Here is a 7,400-nt window from a genome sequence, read left to right on the forward strand (position 1 = left end):
CCTGTGCCAGGGCCTCACCTCCCTCACATGGAGGAATTTTCTCCAAACATCTAAACCCACTCTCTTTCAGTGTGAAATGTCAACGATGGTTTCTGGGTTTGGATGCATTTTTTTGTTATTTTGTTGTTTACACCGCCATGTGATAAATGAGCCACCTACTGTCACAAGGAAATGCTTACTTTGCCTTTCAAACCAATATTTGAGTTACATAATGAATTAAAAATACACTGTTCACATCTGGGTTACACACAAAATTTTAAAACCATTTTGCAGACATCTCCTAGGAAGGTCTTTGAGATAAATTACCATCATGACACTTTTCAAGTAGGCAAAAAATGTCCCAACAGAAGAACAGTTGAGCAATATAATTTTTGGACATGGCCCCATTTTTTTTGCCCTAGACCTGTTCTTTACAGTTTCCATTCAATCGACTTTCAGTAACTGAAATGAAACAGAAAAATCAATACATTGACCTAAACTTCTTATAAAATACTATTTTATTGACACAGAATCAAGCTGATGTATAGAGAAAGAATCATTCCAGAGCAGGACATTTAGCAGCTTTCCATTACTAATTGGAAAACCATGTAGGATGCACAAAGGGTAAATCAGGAAGCAGATTAACTTTATATTTACCAGTAGATGTCTGCCAGTTTCATTAGTTCTGGCTCCTGTTGCACATTGCAACATGAGTGACACAGTATTGATTTTAAAATCTTGATTAAGAGTAAATTACTTTCTACAGTAAAATAGGCAATATAATTACTAAATTAGGTCATAATAACAAGTTAGCATCAGTATTTATTTGGATCTAATTATTTCATTAAATAGTGAGATTGATAAAACACTCTTTAGCTTTCCAACAAAGAAATTAGCAGATAATGCAATTGAATACCAATTAAAGAGATTTACCAGATTTTGTCACATGAAGATCTGGAAATTAGCTAATTATTTTGACAGTGAAACTAAACCTCAAAGGCATCCCACACTTCCTCTTTTGATTTCAGCTCTGTCATGGTGGCAAAATCATTTTCAATTTAGCTAAAACACTGATTACTTTATTATGCAGAAACCAAAACTATTGACATGCAATTTGCAGCTGTAGAGATCATTTCCCATCACTTCAATGCCATCATCTCACTTTTCCTTCTCAGCCCTGACTTGTGTTTTTCTGTTGCATCAGAGAACATCTTTATCTTCTCTAAACTGTTCATGTTCTATTTCATTTTACCTAAAAATTGTTCTCAGGTATTCAGATATTCCTCTATTCAAAGAAAAAATGTTGTGAGTCAACATTACTGAGTTGTTACATTTTCAAAGCGTCCCCTTAAGCTTTCTCAATGTATATCCATAATATTTAGTGGTTTAGGTTTATGAAAAAATTCCTTTTTTTGGCCCTGCAGCATGACACAGAACAATCCTTGTCCTTGAGATCAGGTCTCCAAGAACTAAAAATGACACAGATAAACTGTGAGCAGCGAGTGTGCAAATGAGACAGAGTTTAGGGTTATTTATGCTTACAGTTCTTTCTTTCTGGTGCCTTTTATATCCACTGCTATGTAAGCAAAAATTGCATTAACTGATTGCAAAACCCTGAGTTCAAACAGGCACTTGGAAGAGGGGAAAAGTCAAATATTTTAGATTGAATAGAATGAAAGTTCAGTTAAAAAAAAAAAAAAAAAAAAAAAAAAAGTGAGAGAGTTCCAACAAACCCCTCCTTGTGAGTGGGGATTTCAGGAAAGGAAACTTGTCCTCAGTGTGGTGTCCTGTCTGCTGCCAGCAGTGACCTGCCAGGACACTCCCAGGCACCTCAGAGATTTATAGTCCCTGGTGACAAAAGCACTGAGTTTGTGATGCCATTTGAGAGCCCTCCCTCTCCAAAACCTCCTAGGAAATGAGCACAGCCCACTGGGCTGGCACAACAGGACACGTGCAAGTGACAGTGACACACAGGAGAGGGCACTGACAGCAGGGACAGCTCCCACAGCAGCTGCTGGCTTATAGCAGTGTCACACACAGAAACACAGGGACAGGTGTTTTTAATCAGTTTATTAAAGGCTGGATCTCACAAAAATTCAAAATACCTAAGTGCCAGCAGTAAGCAGAAATACCCAGAAATACCCCAAAATACCCAGCTGGATCTCTTGGTAAAACAGAAGGTGGTTGATGTATGTCACTGTTAGCCTAGAGTGTTTTACAAACAGAACAATTTTGTAATTGTTACATTTAGGAAGTGGGGAGTAAATCAAATACTTTATTTTGAGAAGATTTCCTCTTCACCAAAATTGTAACTTTGCAGCTTATCAGTATAAAATCACTGGGGGAAAAACACTGTAGGTTTTCGTACAACTTGTATATTCTATTTATGCCAAAATAAGCTATTTTGTATTTATTTATTATATCTATCACTCTTAAAAGTTCTTCAGGATTTCCACAAATGGTCTCAGTGAGTAATAGACTAGAATATATACTTACTTTTTAATAATTGTCTTATTTCTGTAATAAATGTGCATTTCTGTTCCAAGTGTTGACCATGCTATGTGAGGAACCCCTGATTTTAATTTCTGGCTTTGATCAAATGTGCTGTTTGTCTGGTTTTTGTCTTGCTCTCCAGAGCCAGAGAAGCTGCTCAGCTGGGATTGAGTCACAGCTGTGACAGGAGGAAGTAGGCTTCTTCCCATTCCATCTGTTCTCAGACAAACCAACCACACAAGCTTTGGTCCTTTTTTAGGTCCCAGCTCTGCTGAAGTCCATAAGCTTGTCTGCAAGTCTGGAGCAAAACAAACACTAAATCTTTCTAAGGAAATCAGGGGCCACATCACAGATTGTAGCTTTGGGTTTTATTCGTGTGAAAAATGACTGGCCAATGGAAGGCAGCAAAACTAGTACTACCAAATGGGCTTATGTCATGGTTAAACCTTTATAGCCTTTTTCTTGCTATTTCAAGGCTCCTTCCTGTGAAATGCTTGATGTCAAGCTGGAAGTTGAGGGGCACTTGCAGCTTCCATGTCTGTGTGTTTCAGCAGTGCCTCACCTCAGGGCAGGATGTGATGCCTATAAAAGGCTGATTCCCATATTTCTGCTGAGGGAGCAAAAGGGGATAAAAAACTGAAGAGAAAAACACAGAGAGAGGTCTCAGGTCCTTGTTTATAAATATATAATGATGCTTCTATTCCAAAAGCTCCCAGGCACATACAGGGATCGCTGTGTGCAGTCCCATGGCCTTGCACAACAGTGGGAGCACTGTCTGTTACTGCTTGCTGAACCTGAGGGCAGACATCACTGAATGCAGAGCCTGATGTGGTTTTTTAACTGAAATTCCTGACAGAAGAGAGATTGATCAGAACTACCTAAAGAAAATACTGGACTTGTTTCTGTTTTATTCATGTACCAGAGAAATCATCTATGCTAGAATCACATGAATGGGATGCATTTCTTTTACAATGCTTTATTAATAATGTAAAGATTTACGTACTAACATTTGATTTTTATGCTCCTTTAATCTGTTCTCTCTGATGCAGCAAATGCTGACATTTAAAAGCTGTGGTTCCTTTTTTATTGCTGGCTTTGGTTCCTCTAGAGCAGACTGACTGCTATATTTGAACAGTGTACATATCACATGCAAGTACAGGGTTTTTTCAACCCTCAGGAAGTTAATAATGCCAAAACTGTTGCCTGGAATATCTATCCATCACTTGTGGATTAGAATATTTTCTGACATTCATTTTCTGTCATGGTACTTCCCCAAGTTCAGTGAAGATCTCTGAATTTCCTCTACAGCAATAGTGTCACTTTCCCCAATTAAAAATATGTGGTCCATTACCTTGACAAAGAGATGTCAACTAAAGAATTCAAAGATCATGAAGCAAAAAACTTGGAATCTCAGGCAACTGTTAGGTGAGAAGTGATAGCTACTGTCCAAACAGCTGGAATAAAATCCACTGTCTGGATTTAAAAACAGGAGGGCAGAGGGGCTCAGAGAGTGACAGGCCAGAAAGGTGAATAACACCACAGGTGGAACTTGAGTGCAGAAAGGAATTTTGGATACTCTCTGCTGTCTAACATTGACTTCTTCCTGCCAATTACTCTGTACCTAATACCACATCATTAAATACCTGACTTTTGCCACCAACTCAAATTAGGGTCAAGCCTTAATTACAATTCTTACAGACAATTATGTCAGCTATTTTAAGATGAAAAAGCATCTGGAAACCCCGTTTTCTCCAGTAAGTTTTCTCTGTTTTGTGTGAGGTTTGGGGGGGTTTGCTTCTGGTTTTAATAGAAATTATCGAAAGAAAGAAGAGTACAATATGCTGAAAACTTTATTTCACCCTCTGACCCTTCACACCTTTGCTTCACATAAAATTGGCTTTTGCACTTTAGTCCAACCCCTGGTTTCCAGTGATTGTGAATTCCAGTTACAGCTTTTCACCCTAAACCAGTTTTTCCATGATTGTTAAGAACAGGAGGTTACTTTTGCCCTCACAATTGTACATGCTGTGTCCTGCAGGCAGCTGAACAGAACCCTGTAAGGGAGCACACCTATGAATCACTGCCAGGTGTTCTGCTTGTTTCCCTGCATAGAGTGTACACTGGCTCTTCTCTGCTTCTCTGTGGCTTCATTCATGAGCTGTCAGTTGCAGAGCACACTAATAATTGGGGATGAAAGATCCTACAAAAGTGGCAATAATTACTGTCTCTGTCATGTTGATAGTCTGTGTCATGGTGAGTGGAACTTTCTGGTGTTGCATCAGCGTGATTACCCTGCCACTCCCCATCCACAAAGGAGAATAATCCTCCCTCAGTGCCAGCACACACACAATACACACATTCAGGCAGTTTCCCAAACAATCTTAAATAATGATTTCTTCTTGTTGTCTAAGAAAAAGGCTTTCAACAGCAATTGTAATGGTGAGAGAAGACAAGGTGATAGAGCATGGAATAATATTGAGACTGATCTAAGCCTCAGCTGTATGATTCATGATTTTATCAGAGGTATGGAAAGATTTATAATGGGTTATTGTCACTGCCATTCATTATTTTCTTCCATCCTGCTCCTCTGTGAGGTGCATTTGTAACTATTCTGTATACAACTCAGCACTGCAGTCCTATGTATCAAACTGAGAATTCTTCTAATAAGTTGTCTGTTATTAACTTCTCACTCCTTTGCCCTATGTTTGATCATAAGTTTCTTTTGTTGAACTAATGTTTCAGAATATTCCATGTTGCTCTCTTCTCACTCTCGGGAAAATCCATACCTGCAAAGTGTTGAGTATTTGTAGCATGATGTAAGTTATCTTTTTCTCCTTAAAAACAAACACACTGCATACTAGGTAAACCAAAAAAGATGCAAGAATGAAATAAAATGTAGCTGGAATATAGTAATGTTTCACAATAGAATAATATTCATGTATTTTAAGGAGCATATACACAATTGTCTGCCAGGACAAATAAAGCTACTGTAAGAGAGATATCAGCTATGATTTCAAATGCAAAATTTTTAAAAATTCCAAAGGCTTTTTTTATAACATTTGAGGAAATGAATATTTACAAATGTGTGGAGGAAAATTGTCTAAATATGTTGCCATTATCATCATCTAGTCAAACCATATTATTTTTAATGACGAACAGTATGTATTTTCTAATGTTGTCAATTATACACCAAATTCAGTATAAAATTCTCAATTTAAAACCTATTTACACCATGCCCTGTGTTTTAATTTAAGTAATTTTTGACAGTACAAAACAATTGATCCCAAAACAATAGGGTGGATGAGCAGTGAGAAGAACATATGTAAAAAGATAATGCTTGTCTCATGACAGGATCATAAAACAAATAGTGCTGGAGTGTTTTGTCTGTTACAGCCTTCATCCTTGTCTTTGTGTGCTATTTTGTAATTATATTGTAAATGCTGCTGTGCCTCTTTTTCATAGAAAAAGCTCTAATCGTCCCTGTGTTATATACTGGCTAAAAAAAGAACCGGTGAAGGAAGAGATAGGTGGTGGAAAATCAGAAGCAGTTTTATGTATCCCTGGAATCTTGCCATGTCCTGGGTGTGACATCAGTCAGACGCTGGTGCTGCTGCCCTGTTCCTGTGCGGGATCTGCGAGGCCCCGGAGGCGGCAGCAGCAGCAGCGGCCGGGAGGAGCGGGAGCGCCGTGACCCCGCCCGCATCTCCCTTCGCACCTCCCGCAATCCTGCCCGCACCTTCCGTGGTGACCCTGCCCGCATCTCCCTTCGCACCTCCCGCAATCCTGCTCCTGCCCGCACCTCCGCAATCCTGCCCGCACCTCCCGCAATCCTGCTGCTGCCCGCACCTCCCCTCGCAGCTCCCTCCTGCGGGCACACAGCGGTGCCATTGGCAGCGGCACAACCTTGGCTTTAACTATACTGAACTTACGTGACAACTCATTTCGTGTTCCATCTGTGTGAGGGAACACGCACATACAAGTGTTGCAAAAATAGCCTTTAGGTTCCCAGTGAAAGGATTTCCTCTCTGATGGGAAATATCTGAGAATTACTTCTGCTCAATGAAAGAAAAATGAAAGGGAGTAACGGTCTTGGAATGCTCTGTCCACTGATGAAGTTGCATTGTGTGGTATCAAAATAACTTAGAAATGTTCTGAAATTAAGAGGTGATCAAATCACTGGAAAACCACCCCTGCTGGTGGTTTCGTTCCTCCTCACTTTGCAGGAGCAGTGTGTGCATGGGTCCTCTCCCCACACTTCCTACCAGGAACAGATGGCAACGCAAACAAAGGGAACAGTGCTCCTGTGCATCAGCCCAACCAGGACATGCTCTGGCAAGTGGAGCTATGGCAAGAACTAAGTGTAGAAATTAAGACTCCTGGGATCATCAGACCTGCTCTGCTTGACTTCTGCTTCACTATGTCATGGAAATAACTGGTTTGCTTGAGGGAAAAAGGAAACCCAAAGCTCTGTGAGGCCTGACAGTCCCTGGGTTCTCCCATCTTGAGAAGGATGGACGTGCCCTGGTCTGATCTAAAACCTGCCAGCACAATTAACGTCACACACAGGATAACGAGAGGAGGAAGGGTGGCGCGAAGATCCAAGGATGAAGGAAAACAATCTGGCTCTGCAGTGGTGGCACAGTGAGAGATGGTCCCATGGCAGGTGCCTGGCTGGGGCAAGTGGGCACCTGCCACAGGAGCAGAGGCGGAACGTTGGGGTGAGCTGAGCTACACGTGCTCAGTACGTCTGTAAACACATTTACGTGCTTCAAGAGATTGCTGCATGATGGGTGCCAGGCGGGATAGACGGGATACATGGCGGTGTCAAAGGCAGCTCTGTGTTCGAGAGAGACTTGTTACACGCCACGGGGCTGCTGTGGGACGATGCCCAGCCCGCTGTCCCTGACCGGGTTGCGGGCTTGTGCCAG

The sequence above is a fragment of the Zonotrichia albicollis genome, chromosome 16 (assembly GCF_047830755.1).
Source record: "Zonotrichia albicollis isolate bZonAlb1 chromosome 16, bZonAlb1.hap1, whole genome shotgun sequence".
In the NCBI taxonomy this organism is placed as follows: domain Eukaryota; kingdom Metazoa; phylum Chordata; class Aves; order Passeriformes; family Passerellidae; genus Zonotrichia; species Zonotrichia albicollis.